The sequence below is a fragment of the Centroberyx gerrardi genome, chromosome 1 (assembly GCF_048128805.1).
Source record: "Centroberyx gerrardi isolate f3 chromosome 1, fCenGer3.hap1.cur.20231027, whole genome shotgun sequence".
NCBI lineage: Eukaryota > Metazoa > Chordata > Actinopteri > Beryciformes > Berycidae > Centroberyx > Centroberyx gerrardi.
In genome coordinates this window covers 15,311,874-15,329,775 of record NC_135997.1, presented here as the reverse complement: position 1 = coordinate 15,329,775, position 17,902 = coordinate 15,311,874, and positions in this window count along the sequence as shown.

The following is a 17,902-nucleotide window of genomic DNA, read 5'->3' as shown; positions in this document are numbered from 1 at the left end:
CTTGTAGATCTTACCCAGCACTTGCTTGTGGGGCAATGTAAGAGAAGCAGCAAAGCCTGTGCTTGTGTCTGGGGCCAAGTAGGCTGCTAAAGAGGGTTCGACTTTATGGCAGCCTGTTTGCTAGCTTTATCCATTTTCATTAAGGAATTAAAGCCGAGCCCTGGATTCAAACAGGCACTGCCATGTCTTTATAATGTCGGTACAACTGGCCAAACACAGGTAGAGGCTGTTTGCTGTGAAATTATCATGTAGAAGGAAATTGACTTGCAGCCTATTCATGGCTTCTGGCCAAGCAAACCTGAGGTGAAGTGTAGTCCGCATGCAGACTTAGAGAAAAAGAGCTCCAGCAGTGGTCTGACTATTACTCCCCGCAGTCACCTGACAATGAGTCAGGGGAAGTGACTCGTCCCATGGCTCACCCTCAGAATGCTCACTGGACTGTCCATCAGACTTGCCCAGCTCCTTCTAGGAGCAGGCAGTCGGGTCAACACCTGCCTCTCTTAACTCCATAGTGGGCTCGGCAGCATCTAAGTCTAGCTTGGACAAAGGAGTCAACAACCAATCATCCAAGGAGAGGTTCAGAGTGCTGTTGGTTTTAAAATTAGAAGCCCATATGCAGAAAATCAAACCTTTTCTGCAGATCCCTGTCATCGCAGTGAGTGCAATGGAGGCACAAGCCAGGTTCAGTGAGGAAAATAGTAAAGAAAAGGATGCCAGCACCGGTTGAAATATCCCTAAGGGTGCCGTAGGGTGGGGCTACCCAGGTGCATGTCCAGAAAGAGTTGTGTCTACACCAATTGATACATTTGTTTTTATTTTATCAGGGCAATTTTGTTACAGGAAAGTATCCAGTACTCAGTACTGGTTACTATGCATTTGTAATGCATATGCAATATGCAACAGTCAGAGTGTTCTAGATGTCTGGAAGAACAAGTAGTGTTTGAGGGTGTTGAACAAAAAGCTTTTGACAGTACTAAACTACAAATATTTTACCTTAGCTGACATTCTTAAGTTTGACTGGAGTAAGTTCAGAACTGTTTGGTTGAGAGTTAAAGTCTTGCTACGGAGTATGGAAGAAAATCTAGACTATAAATTGCTGTGCCACGTTTTCCTGCCTAAAGCCTTGTCTGATGGCTTTTCTGTGAGTAATGATTGCAATGACAGAAATGTACAAAGTAGCCTCTGTAAAGCACTAGTAGAATTGAAATATGTGGATACGCATCAAAGCACTTTTGATTTAAGTTAATTTTGCCACAAAACACAACACATACCTACTTGCCTTTCCCAATCCAGGGAGGTTATATGTCAGTATAGCTCCACATTTCAAACCAAATACAGTCTCATGTAAAAGTCAAATGGGTTTTTCCAGATGACTGCAAATACAGCTAATTTGCACGTTATGTTTTTTTTGCCCAGCCATTTGTTTCTCCAAATTAATTAGCTTCATTGAGTTAAATTGCCCAGCCTAAGTCAGTGTGTGGTGTCTGTCAGGGAGCCATGGGTGGATGGGAAATGGTTTGGAAGGAAAAAGGCAGCAGATAAAATGGAACATAGCGCCCGACAATGGAATCCATGAATGCAATTAAGCAAAAGAATTAGAACTCTCTGCAGTGAAAAAGAATGTCCTGCCTCAGAAGATCCTCTCATTCATGCAGGGAGAAAGAACTTTAGAGCATTGATAAAAATGCTTTCATTCCTCTTTGCTGGTAGCTCCTGGTGTCCAAGTATTGAGGGAATATTGCGGGAGAATTTCTGACTTTTATTCATTTCCATGCTGTAGCTGTGAACTGAGTGTACACAATATTAGGAACACCTTCACCCAGTTCTACTCTTCTTATTTCTCCATCAGAACAGCCGGCATTCTTTAAAGAATGGACTCTACGCATGTTCCACCAGAATGCTGGCAAATGTTAACCCGTGTACTTCCCATGTTTGTGCCGAGCTGGCTGGTGGTGGGTCTCTGCTGGGAATATCTTGTTCCATCTCCACTCATAAATACTCAATTGGATTGTGATCTTGTTACTGGGGAGGCCCCTGCACTAAGATGAATTCACTGGCATGTTTATGGAACCATTCCTGGAAAATCTAATCCTTGAGGCATGGGACATTGTCAAATTTACAGATGAATACACAGCTGACATTTTGGAAGGTACCTAATTAGTAATCATGTTCAGATATTAGTTTTGAGGCTCAGGCGTGGAATAGAAGGGACACTAAATTATTCTCCTAAATGATGTGATTTACCTCTACATTTGGGTTTGCTTCTACATTTGGATATAGTTGGATATGTAACAGCGTGAGTGTTTTGTGTGTGGTTTAAAATCATATACAGCCCGTATATCAATTATGTATATATTCACATCTGGGCTTGCATACATTTAATATGTATTTTGGTATACCTTTCTGCTGATATCAGCATATGTTAATGGTGGAGGAACACTAGAATACTTGGTATTATGTACATTGGACTTTAAATTTAAGTTGCTGAGGCCATGGATTAGAAGGCAAGATGAATTATGGAAATTGTAGGTGTACAGTGTTTTGTACATTGTAATCCATATATAAATAAACATTTGCCGAGAGCACACCTAATAATGAATTGGGACCAGTTCTGCTGTGGAATAAACTCCTGCATCACAGAGTCATTTTGGATCCACTGTAACATATTTTATAGTAATCAACAATATCCCAACAGGCTTTTAGACAGCTATGAGTGTTATAATTAACAGGATAGCCGTGACAGCAGAAGCACACTTGAAGCTAATCTGACAAGTAAAAGTCTTGCATCCTTATGGCAGCAGTTAAATGTTGATGGTTTTATCTAAAATCCATGACTCCTGGCTTGCTAAGGGCCACGAGGGACAAGCAGAACATCTGTCCCGGGCTCTAATCCCAGTGGAACTGAGTCACAAATAGGGCCCATAATGTCACAGTTCGTCCCAGACCCTGGAAATACTTAGACTGGCTCTGGGCTTATGGCCTTCTGGCTCATTCAAACATAAGGCAGTCATATCGCTGAATGCCTAATGCATAGATAGTAAAATGTACCCTCCTCTAAATGGAATGGTAAAGGTAATAAAGAGATGATTCAGCCTAATTCCCTATTACAATTTCCCCTCACCCTGCTCTGCAGGTAGTCGCAGTAATTTGTTCCTCTAATTTGGTTTCTATTTCCTCAATATCTATCCAGCTTGATCTTGAGGTATCGATCCAGTTTGAGCTATCCAGCATGGTTCCTAGGGAAACAAGTCCAGTTTCAGTGAAATGATGTCCAGCACTACAGTCTATATAATGAATGACAAATGCCATATGCATTTTAAACTCAAATTTTCTTTCCTCAGAAACAAAGAATTTATAGTGAAAGCTTGCCAGGTTAGGGTTTACCTAGCGAGCTTTCATTATAAATGCTCCAAAATCATCTCCATGGAAACCAAATACAATGATCAGTACTGATCTCACTGCAGGTTTTCATTTAAAGCAGCTTATAGTCTATTTGTGATCTTAAAACCTTTGCAGTTTTCATGCAATTTAGCTGGGTTTGGTGCCGATGTGAACTAACACACCAAGCTTATTGGCTATGATACGGCGATTCAAACAGCCTGTATTGGACAAAAGTTGGGAGGGAATCACAGCTAAATGAAGCCTGATATGACATGCATCTTTTTTAATAATGTAATTTACTCCTTGTGTGTTCCTCTCCCTCTGAATCTACTGTATATGCTTGTCTCTGCCAGCGTTGTCAGCCCAGTGAAGGTTCAGGTCACGTGTCTCTCCGCCACTCACTCAAAGCAAAGAAGCCTTTCCCCTCCCTTCAGTGCTCATCATTGATTACTCATTGTTTTAACGAGAATGTGGACCGACAAAGAGCAAATATAGGACGCAACAAACACCTATAAGTGTGGACCCACTTTGGGTTTTATAAGAGAGATGCAAAACTTGATAAAAGTGTGCCAATATGCAAAGCTGAGCAGCAGTGAAATATACAGGTAGCAGTACTAACATTGCGACCTGTTCTAACAGACTGACTCATGGGAGAGAGTGTCCCTGTTCGCCCCTCTTCGATGAAAAAGGTATCAAAATGTTCTTCCACGCTCCACTCGCCAACAGCTATGCATGGTCTAAATTGATTACTGAAGCCATTGTACTCTTTATGTGTAAGGATCTGCGAACATATAGTGTGGCAGAGAATGAGGTGTTTCGACACCTGCTGCACACTGGAGCCTTATAGGTTTAACAAGCCAAGTAGGCCAGTGGTTTGCAAGCCTGGTCCTCGGGATGCAGAATACGGTTTGTTTTCTCTCCTACCATTTAGTTAATTGTAGTTAATTGCATTCACCTGGCAGCCCAGGTGTAAAGTAATCCCTAATTATCCGTCCCTGACGGCTAGAATGAAAACCAGCAGGGTTCTAGAGGACCAGGATTAAAAACCACTGAAGTAGGCAATACTTCACTGTTAAGTACATCCCCAGGTTGTCTGACTGATCCTCATTTTTTTTTTACTAGCAACAAATTAGATTCCAAATAGGATGTTATCATGGTCATCAAAATGTGAAGGAGACCATTTTATCTTTCTCTCTCACACATAACTGAATTGATTTATGCCTAAAGATTACTTCTTGCAACCAGTGGCAAAAATATAGCCTAGTAGAAGTAAAATAGAACTTTACTGAATTATATCACATCGTATTGCATGGAGACAGGGCTGAATCGAATCATATTGAATTGTCGACTGCTTAAAATGTATTTTGGGTGCGTTGAATCATTTATCCGTATCGAGATGATATATACTGTACCTATCAAGTTTTTATTCAGAAACAGCCCAAAGTTGGTGTTTCACTCTGAGTTTGTGTTTGCCACCGGCATCAAGGTCTGCAAAATCAGTCTCTTGGACGTATTTGACAAGCAAAAAACAAAAACATCATTGAACTTGGAGAGAGGATAGCTGGGGGTTGAGTAGATCTGCTAATAACCCTAACCTGTGTGTGTATGTGTTCTCTTAGTTTGCCCCAGATGTTTCCTGAACAAGTGAAGCTGCTGCAATGGGAATATTAATTGTCTCCTGTGAAACACAACAGTGTTTTCAGGTGTGTAATCAAACCAGTGTGGTCAGAGTTTGGTTAACTGAACATTTTAATGATGCAGCAATTACTACCGCTCATTGAAAGCAACAGCCTATGTGATATTCACGTAATGTAAACAACTACACATCAACCGGGTTCTTTCTGACCACTAATTTGAAACCGCCGTAAGTCTGCGCTGGGGAAAATGACTAAACAGTGTTGTGTTTGGGGGTATAAACATAGGCTTTAGAGGGGAAACAAAAAATGTGTTTCTTTTAATTTCCATCAGGAAAATCGGAGCAGGCAAAAACACCTGGGTGAAAAAATTAAAGTGACCTGGAGCAATGAAGTTGAAAAAATCAACATCATGTGGGCAAGGTTTCCAGACAGAAATTTGCCAATCTGATAAACTTTCTGAAATCCTTGAACCCTTTTCTGTTATGCGAGTAAAACATATTGAGTGAAAATATTTGAAATAAAGTGTAAAATCTCACCTTTGTGTGTCGATTTTATACTTTATTGCAAATATTTTCGAAACCTTGCCCACATGAAGTCAAAGTGCCGCAAAGTATTTTTTCAATGGATTTTTTCAATGGACCTGGCCTCGGGACTCACAACCACACAATGTAGAACTAGTCCCATCGGGGCTACAGGTTGCTATGATACTGAAGGACAGCTCACCTACCGGAGTGTAGCTGTAGGTATAGCAGAGTGGATCTGATCTTCTTGGCAATACATTGGGTGAATGATGTGGTTCCTGATTATTGCAGGACTGTAGTAACTTCAACTACAGCAACAGTTGATGCTGGCAGTCCTCTTCTTGTTTTGGTTGCGGCTCCTCCAATCCCCCGCGCTTAAGACAATTTGCGGGGAATTGTACCTGGGGACACATAGAGTAAACACATAGAAAGCAACACATAGAATAAACCAATTTTCACTGTGATGGTCTCATTTTTCTATACTATGCTATTAGAATTAATTTGACAATGATATATTGAGGTAAATATTCTACACATAGGGGCTTTAAACACCTTTAATGCGCACCCCATAGATTAAGAACTTTCCAAGCCACTTTTAAAAGTGTCCAAAGACATCCCAGTTAATGTAATTTTTTTTTTTGTGTTAAATATATCATTAAATGTGAGAGCATAGGCGTACACAGGGGCAAGTACTTTGGGAGGATATTTCAAAGTTGTTCAGTTTCATACTGCATATAATTTTATACCTGGAAATTTTAGATTGGATAACATATTAATCTCAGTGAGAGGTCACAAGTATATTGCATTTTCTCCCTTGAAAGTGTATGTACATGCTACTGTAGAGCAGCTTTTCAAAAGATCTCCTCCCAGGGGAGCATCATGCCTCCAGACCCCCCCCCCCCAGTATTTCTGAGGAAGTGCCCTTTTAAAGATTATTTTCATGGCATTTCTTTTTTTTATTCGACAGTTCACAGTGAAAAGAGACAGTAAAAATGGGGGAGAGGGGATGTAACAAAGCAACAAAGGCCACTTTCAAACTTGCATTTGCATTTACATGATAGGCGCTTTAGCCACCAGGACAGTTTTAGAGAATTTTGCCCCTGGATCTTCCCATTTTCATGTGTCTGTGTATGTAGATGTGTATATTTGTTAGAGTGAGCAGAAATGTGTTAATTCATTCCAATAACCTTTATATTTTCAGAATCCCCTCCTATACACAGCCATTCACCACAAAGTTTAAAGGACATCCTTTGTTCCGATGGTGTGCTTTAATACCCTTCACTTCGGGGACTAAAGGCGGTGTGTGGGGTGGGGGTGCAGCCAGGTAAGTGAGACTGCGAGGTTCAGGGAGGTCCACACCTGAACAAAACCCTGGTCGGTCAGACACAGGGTACTGGGAGGTATATACCGCCTGAACTGCCCTGGAGGAGTATCAGTGTGCATTGGATCACTGGTAATATAAGATCTAGCAAGATGTCGTTGGATAGTGAAGTCAGCCAGAGACTTTACGGTTGAGGGAACTATTGTTTCGCTCGACATTTTCGATAAGCTATGAACTGTATTTGGGTCCGAAAGTAAAACATGTCCTTAAGCTCTCAAATCTTATTTTGAGTGTAAAAATGCTTAAATTCAATAATGTCTTTTTCATTTACAACACTATTTTAGTGACATAAATATGTTTTTTCGCCCAGTGTATGTCTTACTGATAAAGTAATTGAAATTAAATCTGTTCTGAGACAAAATTAAGAATACATTTTCAGTAAAATCAAACTCAAACAGATTTATGATCCTTCACCACCGTGAATAATATACATAATTAGAACCTCCTCTAGGCAGAGATTCATACATGGGTTTATCTGTGAGATGAGGGAAAATAATCTAATTGAATTCATGGGATAGTTAATGAATTTTCAAAATATCTACCCGAGCTAGTTGTTGGGAGATTGTCTTAAGCTGACCAGTTTTACTCTCCTCTCTCTGCAGCTGATACCATCTTTGCCTTGCAGTAGGATTACAGTCTGACCACCCAGACTCTCCAACACATTTCTGTGTCAGCTTGTTTCGACAAGTGTGTCTATACTTCGGTCTGCAAAGCTTTGATGAGCAACATTCCACTTATTAGCATTTCATTTTGGTAGAATATTTTCACTTTTTAGCACACATATCTTCATAATGTTTTTGCAGTTAATCACTAATATCAGGAGTCATGGGGTCACTTCCAGCAGTCAGGCGTTTTTCTGTCAGTTGTTTACATTTGTATTTCCATGTTGTAAAAATCACACTTTTAATGTGTATCTCTCAAAAAAGCATTCATCACCCTTGATTTTTTTGCATAGTATGTTGTGCTACAAAAGCATTCAAAATTCAATTAGGATATTTGCATATTTTTATCTGAGTGCTGCACAAAGGATTTTGAGAAATTCTAGAAATGTGAAAATCAAATAACATAAAAGTCTAATTTGAAAAAGATATCAGCTTGTGTCATTGGGGATAAATGCTCAACATTTCTTATCATGTATGATATGCATACATTTGCATAATATATACTTATGTAGGTTTCTGAGGTGTTTAGAAATATGTTCCTTTCAGAGAATCCTTTCAGCATTGCTCCAACTGTCTTTTTGCTGTAGTAGCCTTGACTTCAGATCAGGCCGAACAATGCCCTGCAATTAAAGCAAGAAGCTGTGGCTCACCAAGCCAGCAGAGTATGCAAAACAGCGCAGATGGGATATCAGTGTGTGTCTGGTGGATGTTGGTTATGGGGGATTTGAGGCCTGTTCTGCTATCTGGCTCCTGGAAGCGGTCTGGGTCAGGGGCCAGTCCCAAAGACAAGCCATTAAAGCTCCTTGTAATGCAGCTGAAAGAGCAGCTGAAGAGGAAAGATCCCAGCTGAGCCCAAAAAAAAAAAACATCTACAAAGAGCTCTAGTGCCATGTAACTTAGACTGTTTAACAAGGGTTCACACCAATACTGATGGACATGGGTTCAGAAAGGACACCTGGTTACAACCTATTCTTGTCCACCGGCTTTTACAAGATGACACGTCTTTTTAGGAACTGGTAGAATAATCTTGAATGCATATTGAACTACTTTTTCATACATTCAGCTACTGTGCAATTTTGAGGGAAAGACTATTTCATAAATGCCAAATAGAAAAGCAAGCATTTTCAAATATCTAACTTTTCTTCTTCTTCTGTGCTTCTTATACAGTATTTTAAGTGGTTCCATCACTGTATAGCGCCATAACTTCACTGTTCAAGAGTGTTTATCATTGGAGAGGGTGCGGTGCACTGCGCATAAATGTGTCGGTGCCACGGTTCATGCTGACTCCCTCTTTGCAGTTGACAGCTGCCTCTACAGAACGCACCCGGTGGATTGCGGATGATCGCAATCACCCAGCCAACAATCTGTGATCCTCTGTGGTCAGGGAGACGGTCCAAGGCCACACTACAAGCCAACTAAATAGGATTTTTCCCCCTAGCACTCCATAAAAAAATAAAAGGCTCTTGCAATTAATTAGATTGGGTCTTGATTCTAAGAGCTGCTGGCTGCAGAATTATGACAGCAACATGAAGTTAAAATCACTGTCACTTGTGTTCTTTCTGTGTTTCTTTGGTCTTGGCCTTTTTGTTTCCTTTTTGCTCTCCCTTCCTAAAACTTAAATATCCACGTTTCCCCTTTCAAGTTTCCCCTTTGTATACTACATGAACAATTTGTAAATACATGCTTTTTAAACATAATTTCAATGGAGATATTTGCTTTTGAATAGTTGAAAGGGGTGATATATACTGTATGATTGAGTCTTATACATGCTAATATCAATCGTTTTAGCAGACAGAAACGAAGGCCATGGAACAGTTTCTGTACTTGTGACTGCGAGAATACACTGAATACATGGGAATACACAGTATGACTTGCCTTGGTCATGTTATTGAATGAGAGCTCACTATTACAGTTTTCCTTGAAAAGATTGAAAGCTGACATGCCTCTAGCACCATATTTCTTGCAAACGGGGAGTGACAGTGGCACATAGAAATTTAAATCATTTCTCATGTACGTGTGTGAGAGGTGGAGGAAGTAATGATTTTTTTTCTGTATAATAAGGTGAGCGATAAGTTCAGCAAATCACTTGAGGGCTAGTTTTTATCATTTGATCCTTTTTTCCCACTTGGTTTCAGGTTGCACTGTAAATCAATGTATAATCGACTCTCAGCAAATTATGTCGCTGAAAGGAGCTGAAACGCCTTCTGCTTATCAGGCGCCTGAGTCTTCTCATCCACAACATAATGGTGTTTTGTATCAGCAGTTATACATGAACATAATAGATTGTCCACTGTCCTCTACATCTGTTGCCAGTTGGGGAGTGACAAGTTGATTTATGGGACTTGGTGAAACAGTAATGAATTAATTAGGCTGCTAAGATGCACTCTTCAAGGTCACTGTCTCCTCCAGGTCTTTGACTGTAAACTTCCATGTAGAGTAATCAGAGTGAGAAATAACAATCAGCAAATGACCGTCCCAAAACCTGAAAACTAGCAACATCATCATGTGTCATCTTGTCATCATGCTGGATTTTGATCAAAGAGAAGTGGTCACTCTTGGTCTGCATGTAGTCTTAGAGTCAGGGCTATCTGTGTACAATTTAAATGCCCCAAAACAGGATTTTGAAAACGAGCCACTGGTCCAGTCCCTCAATATACAGAGGAAAAAGACAATAGAATTTATTAGCGCTTCGAGTTTTTATTGAGGACCAAATTTTAACAGATGGCATGGCAACAGGAAGGCAATAATCTAGAAATGAGCATATGGTATTAAGAAGGCCTCTCATACTGAACATTGCCCGCTTACTTGACTTTGACATGTTTGCCAATGGAACCACAAGGTTTTCAGCCCGTTGCCCTTTCATTTCCCATCAGCAGTCCCTCCACCCCATTGCCTCTCTACTTTATACACCAGGAAAACAAGACAACTCTGTGATTTGCTCTCAAAATGAGCCCATCACCTGCAGTCATCACCAATTACCGCAGTTTAAAGGAGGCTCCAGAGACTGCAGAAATCCCATTGACTGGTCACAGGACACATGAGCACTTCCACTTCGCTCAACAAAATACCTCGCTCCCTCCTGCAGAGGCCATTAGCTCTCGGATCAGAGAGAGCAAGGATTGGAAAGACTTCAGGAGGCTGAGAGGGAGACAAATAAGTTTTTAAATAGACCTGGCCAGTGGGTTGCGGGTTCCAGTGATGCTGCTACTGAGCGCGCTCAAGCTGTGTGCAACATCCGTGGTGACCCAGCAGGGAGCTCGGAGGGGGAAACTATTTAGCCAGCTCAGCGTGTGTACCAAACAGGCACCATTACATCCCATTTGCAAACACAGGCGCTGGGATTTGATGTTGTTGTGTGAAGAAGCCAATTTAATTTTACTGCACAGTATGCCTCAAGGACAATATCATTTAGTTTGTCTACATGAATGCCTTTGTGGCTATCTTGCATCTGTTTCTGTAGTGTCATGTTTTTGATTTTTTTTTTTTCTCCCTTCATTTGATCGTTCTGAATAACGACCCAACACTTTTGTAATCACTTGCCCCAAGGCCCTTAGAGCTAAGGTCTGTAATTCAGAAGGCGGTCAATCTGCATTTAAAGCAATCAGGCTTAGCACTTGGTAGCAATAGCAAAAATAGTTTCAAATTTGATTCATATAGCTGGAAAAAGACAACTTGCTTATGTGATTTTCATAGAATCCTTCATACAGTATAGTCCAATCTTGGATTCACTTGTGGTATTATATGATGATAAGACAAAACTCTAAGGATCCCTGAGAGGAAATTGGGTAATTGTAGTAAGAACACAACAAATCCAACATATTGAAGATTCATGATACGGCAATACAGAGAACCTACTAGCATGAAAGAATTCTTGCTTTGTTGACCGATTGACAGATTTACAGGTTAACAGATGTTTGCAGTTTACACATTAATGCATGCTTTAATAGCAGATAACACCCTAGTAATACAACAGCAGACGGTTTATTTTATTTATATATAAGTGAGATAAAATATGTTTTACCTTGTGATTCTGATAGAAAACAAAATGTGTTTTGACATTGCTGATGTTCTGTGCACAGCACAAAGCTGTGAGTCAAGGGAGCTCATAGGTTCAGGCAGCCAGTTCAGATATCCCAGGAAACATATTCAGTTCACTTGCAGCAGCCTGGTTTGTCAAGTCCCATACTGTACAACAACAATACACTAGGACCTACCGTAACAAATGTTTTGTGAAAAGCTGATCCAGTCGACCTAGAATTTCAAAAGGACATCTGTTCCCTGTTATGTTGTGTTTAACACCAGTAAAGTTGGGTTACTTATTTTTATTTCCAGCCACGATCGCTGTTTCAAGACCTCTTATTCATTTAAATGGTGTTTCTATGACAATGACACTGACTGAGGGCATTCACAGTGAAGTTTTTGAGCTCATTACAATACATTTAAGTCAAAGTTGGTTGTTATTTATATATGAGAGGTATGTAAGACGGTATGCAACAGGCAGTTCATTTCAGAAATAATGTGCCAGCACATTTGAAAAATGGTCTCACAGTCAAGTTGATGATGGAATCCAAATACATTTATATAAATCAGATCCCCAACATGGTGAACTTTATTGGACATTACCCCCTTACTGCATCCCCTGCCAGCAACATGATGAACCAGCAGCTTCAACCTTTAAACCTAATATGTACTGTTCATACTGTAATACTTGTAATAATTCTATGCACCAGTCACCTTATATTGTCACTGTTAATGTTGAATTCCCTAATCTGATTACTTCAAGAGAATACTGGGATTATGTAAATGCTAAAATACTTATATTACTTGGATTATACTTATATTACTTATATTATCTGTCACTTTGCTTTGATTGAACTACTTTGCATCAATCACTATTCTGTTACATCATCACATAGCCATCTTGGTAGGAAAATAGCAGGTGATTGTAATAAATTAGCAGGTGATTATAATCAAACGACAGGCACAGCCAATGAACTGTCTATATTGTAAGGCACCATATTGGTAGGAAATGCAAATGACATCATGGGACTACTATGAATAACTATTACTACTACTACTACTTGTACTTCTAGTGCCTTACTGGTAATACTGTCATAATAAGTGAATTCCCAATTCTGACTACTTCAATATGGGTTAGGGTTATGATACTTGACTTCTGTTTGTGATTGCTCTGCTGCACAGTGTTACCTTGTTCCACTGTTTTGTTTTGCATTGTTTGTACTGCTGTTGTTTTTGCTCTTGTTTGGATTGCACCATGTCCCCATGAAAATGTTTTTCATTTCACTGCATGATAATTAAGTTGAACTGAACAAGCCACTCCATCTAACAGACAAGGATATTGTGTCCTAGCAAGTTAAATGACAACATGATTGCTATCCAAAAACATCTACTACTGTATATGGACTCTAACCAAAACACTCATTCCATTTTCCTGGATTTTCTCTGTCATTGCAAGAGTCCACGCTTTCAAAAAGTGCAACCTCTTCAGGGCCTCACCGTTGTCTCCACAGCTACATCTCACTGAAGTGAATACGGGGCTCAAAACTTTAATTGCAAGGCTAATGTCCCTGTTGGGGTTTGATTCCATTGGCATTCAAAACAGTAAGAGAGAAAATCAACAGTGAGGAAGACAGTGAGAACCAATGGCCATGAAATAGGCACGCTACAAGTGCATAACCCCACTTTCAGAGCTAAAAAGATTAAATTAAGCCAGCGCATGCCTGAACAGCTCCAGGCTGCCATCGGCTGAAGATTTACCTTTTCACTGATTGCACCTAATAATTGAGACAAATGACATACTAACAACCAGGCTTATTATTTAATGTTCTATCTGGGTTACTGTCTGGGTAGAACCTCTCCAATCATAAAGTCAGAAATGAACACTAGTTACAACTAATGGAGTACTGCAAACATGTAAATGCCTTTAAAGAAGATAAACAAACTATTTGTTATTCTTTATTCCTCTGCTACCTGTTTCCTCTGATAGTCCCAAGGAGTCTGTGGCCAGTGAAGTTTTCTTCCAAATTGCACTTGATCCAAATGAGTTATTTTGTCCTATTCATCTCTTCAAATTTCTCCGAACATCTGGGCGTAATTGTACACTGAAAGATTCTAGCAAACATATGGTCCCATATTGTGCGTCAGACATGGATGATTCGCTGTGTATTTGAGGCTGGTGCTGAATTTGCGAAACAGAAGACCAAGGTCCTTGTCTGGCTAGAAAGTGTCTTCCAAGGCCTTATAAAGAGTCTGTCTGTGAGAGTCGGAGAGTCCGCCTGTGATTTATGGGCTAACGCTGGTTTCTCTGTCTGTAGACTCCACTGTTTGTGAGGGAACTGTTTGGTCGAAAGTGGAAAAAGTCAGAGAATGCTGCTTGAACACCTCAGTGAAAGGCAGTGCATCACCTTCTTCTCACATTGTTGCCAACAACAACTTGTAATATGTTTATACACTTTTTAATTAGGCTGATGTTTTGTTTAGATCAATCTGGTCATCAGTGTATTGCTATGAAACATGGAAAAAAAAAACATTATTACATTATTCATGCGAATTTCACCGTGTAACCGTGCAGAATCCCAGAATTCCTCGGGGTGGTGGTGAATGTGTGTGTGTGTGTGTGTGTGTGTGTGTGTGTGTGTGTGTGTGTGTGTGTGTGTGTGTGTTGGGGGGTAGGATTACATGTTGTTCATGATCCAGTTGAATATAAAGTAAACGATGCCGACTATTTTAAGATATTCAAATTAGATATTAAGGCCAGAGCTATTTTAAGTGAGCTTAACAACACTCAACACCTCTGAGCTTAGTCTAGCTTTGTTTTGAATAGACAAAGCAGGCAGTTCGCATTCCCCACTTCACAGCTTTGACTAATAAAAAGAAGCGGTGCATTCTGGGTCTACAGCTCTAGCAGAGGTTAGTTGCTTGCACTCCCCCAAGCAACACAGAGGGAAGGAACACAAGAAGCTGTGATCGGAAGCTGGGGATCGACTCGCTAATCAAAGCCGGGGCTGAAGCTGTAACTCTATCAGCTGGGTGTAGAGAGCGCTTCCCCGGTCGTCCTGATGGCAGAGACACTGGCCTGCAGTCACATGAGGGAACAAAGACTCACACTTTAATGGATTTCACTTGTTTTATTCTCTTGCTTAATGATAATCAAATCAAAACTAAGCCTACAGCTCTCTCTCTCTCTCTCTCTCTCTCTCTCTCTCTCTCTCTCTCTCTCTCTCTCTCTCTCTCTCTCTCTCTCTCTCTCTCTCTCTTCTTCATCTTCTTCTTCTCTCCCTGTCCCTCTCTACGTTCCTTTGAAGTGCAAATCAGATTCTAGTGATGTATAAAAGTAAAGTGCTGCTCAGACTGTACACCAGAGACCATTTTACAGTACTGGGGGCATGCAGGGTGTAACCAGATGTAAGTGTATCTCTTTCACCAGCTGTATCAGGTCAGTAAGGTATATATTACACAATGGGGTACTATTATTATGTATTTTATTACATAAAGTAAAACGTAATGGCGGAGGATGAACTTTAAAGAACACATTAGTTTATAGCCAGTTACCAAAGGAACTGGCTACTAAAAATTACTGAGGCTACATGCAGTAGACATGAGAGTAACATTTTTAAGGGAAATATGTGCTATTTGTCTAATGTGACTGCATCAATTATAGTAGGAAACTCCAACAAGAAAATTGTCATTACTACTGTGGATCCATTATCACATGAGCAGACTAACGATATTCACCCTGTCCTTTTTGTTTAGTTTAGATCCTACTGAGTTTCCTCAGTAGGATCCTGCTCTCAAGCAGGTTTCAACTTTATTTTTGTGCTTGGCCATGTTGTTTTGTGACCTTCGTTTGCACTGTCAAAGTGAACGGGATTTGTCATAAATAGATCTGACAATTGAGTGAAAAGGAGCATATTATACCATAATAGAGCAATATACGTACACTGAATGTACAAAATACTCGGTACATCTTACTGATATTGAGTTGCAGCCCCTATCAAATGTCTCAAAGCTTAAAAGTCCTTCTCTAACTCGTCTGCTTCTTGACGTGATTGGTATTGATTTAATAAGGGAAATCAATAAGGGATAATGGCTTTTATCTGGATTCACCTCATCAGTGTACTTCATTCTTCAGTGTCCCTAATATTTTATACATTCAGTGTATATGGTTCCATTAAAAAATAAAATAACAGTATAATGTTTCTATTGTATTTGTATTTGTATTTGTATACTTTATTATCCCTGTGGGGAAATTTGTCCTCTGCATTTGACCCATCCTATACACACACTAGGAGCAGTGGGCAGCCGCTGTACAGCACCCAGGGACCAACTCCAGTTCTTTTGCCAGTGCCTTGGTCAGGGGCGCTGACAGCACTATTAACACCATTCCATAATATAATATGTTATTACTTTATGTGTTGTTACATTGTGTGTTAAAGACATTATTCTGCAAATAATTTGCTAGTGACATTTAATTACAGTGTGAGTATTTACAGCCTCAACAAGAAACAAATTCATACCTGCATTAAAGCCAGATGGACAATCTATTTTTGAAGTGTATAGATGACTAACATTTGGCTAATGAATCCATGCTGTATCTTCTCATCTAAGTTTTGTCTCAACATTCCCACAGCTGTTTAACACGCATCAGAACCAGTCCATCGCATGATCTTAATGAAGGACTTTGATTTACTTTTCAAAGTGTGCTGTGCAGTCAGCAGTATCTGTAGAAGAGCAACGACTGTTGTTGATAATTTGTCAAAGACTAATAGCTATCACTTTGTATCAATTTGTGCTGCTCCTCCTCTGCTTGTGGGTCTTTTGTTTTGTTAATGATTCAGAGACACAAGGAGCACCAGACAAGTGTCGTAAATATTCAATTTTCTTTCCAAAACACTGATAGCAAAATGGGATTACAGCTCAATATATTAGAAGACGGTGATGGATTCTTGGTTATTAAAAACACCATAAATAAAATTATCCCACTTGCTCAAAATACTGATTGTTTCGTGGTGGAGTTTCATTATGGCCTCAGTGGGTCAGGAGTCGAAGATATTTTGTTCCCTTTACACGCTAAATTGTAAAAGCCTCACCTCAGGGACAGAAATTCATTTCACATTTTTTCTCTTATCCAGGAAATGGAGTGAGATGAAGCAGCGCACACAAGGACACGAGGGTCGGAACATGCTGGGTCACCACCGCTAAAAGACTTTTTCTGACTAAATTCGTCCAGCAAATGTGTTCTGTACTGACTGATTATAAGTTCAGTCACCCAAGGCAAACAGTTGTTATCTTTATTGGTCAAAAGTGGATTTGTTAAATAATTTTCTGCTTGTTACACCTTTTATACTTTTTTTTATACTGTTATGACCCTGGGTCATAATTTGTATTTGAGTGTGTGTTTTTGTTGTTTATCCCTCCCTGCCTGAGGGTGGTGGTGTTCACCCCGTTTGTGTGTTCTCCAGTTTGTTGAGTTGCAGGTGGCGGCTGGTGATTGGACGGGAGACTGATGGCGCCTATTTTAAAAAGGGCGTCTGTCCGATGCCGGCTCACTCCTTCTCCTTCCTGGCTCCCAACCAGACCGTGCTGTGTTCTGCCACATGAATGTTGTCTTGACCTAGTGTTGTAGACTGTCCTTGTTGTCAAATCTGTATATACCTTCTGAAAGAGCAGTCCCGGTAGCCGTAGGGGTGAGAAGCCTTTTTCTTTGTTTTCTTTTCTCATGTTTATGTTAGGGAGGCAGGTAAGCTGCTTGTATTTTTGTTTTCGCTTACTTAAGTTAGGTAAGTTAGTTATTTTTTTATTAGAGATCGTTCTGTTTGTTATTTTGGCTGTGCTCCCCCCGACGCTTTTGGCTACCTTATTGAAGAGGTGTTTAATAAATCAATTTTGTTTGGACTGCACCTGCTGTGGCACTGGTCATCTTTGGGAGTTGGGAAAGAGGGGAGTCACTTTTGTGTTATGCTCGGTTTCCCCTAGGCCGGGCGTAACAATACTTTGGGTTTTACACATGAATTAAAGTAAGTTTAGTTCAGCATGGACGTGTAGGCTTGCTGGGAAATTCCTGGCTTAAAGGCATATAAACAAAGGGATTTAAGACTATGAATTTTTCTCCAAAGCCTGTATTAGCAGGATTACACTTAAAGCTACCAAGGAGAAAGCAATATGGAGAGGACACACACACAAATTGAGGAAAAAGGCTTGTTCAGAGACAGAGAGAGGGAGTAAGTTTGTTCACTTATGTGTTAATGGCAATAGGCAACCATTTGTCATACCGACAAAAGAAAATATACAATGCACATA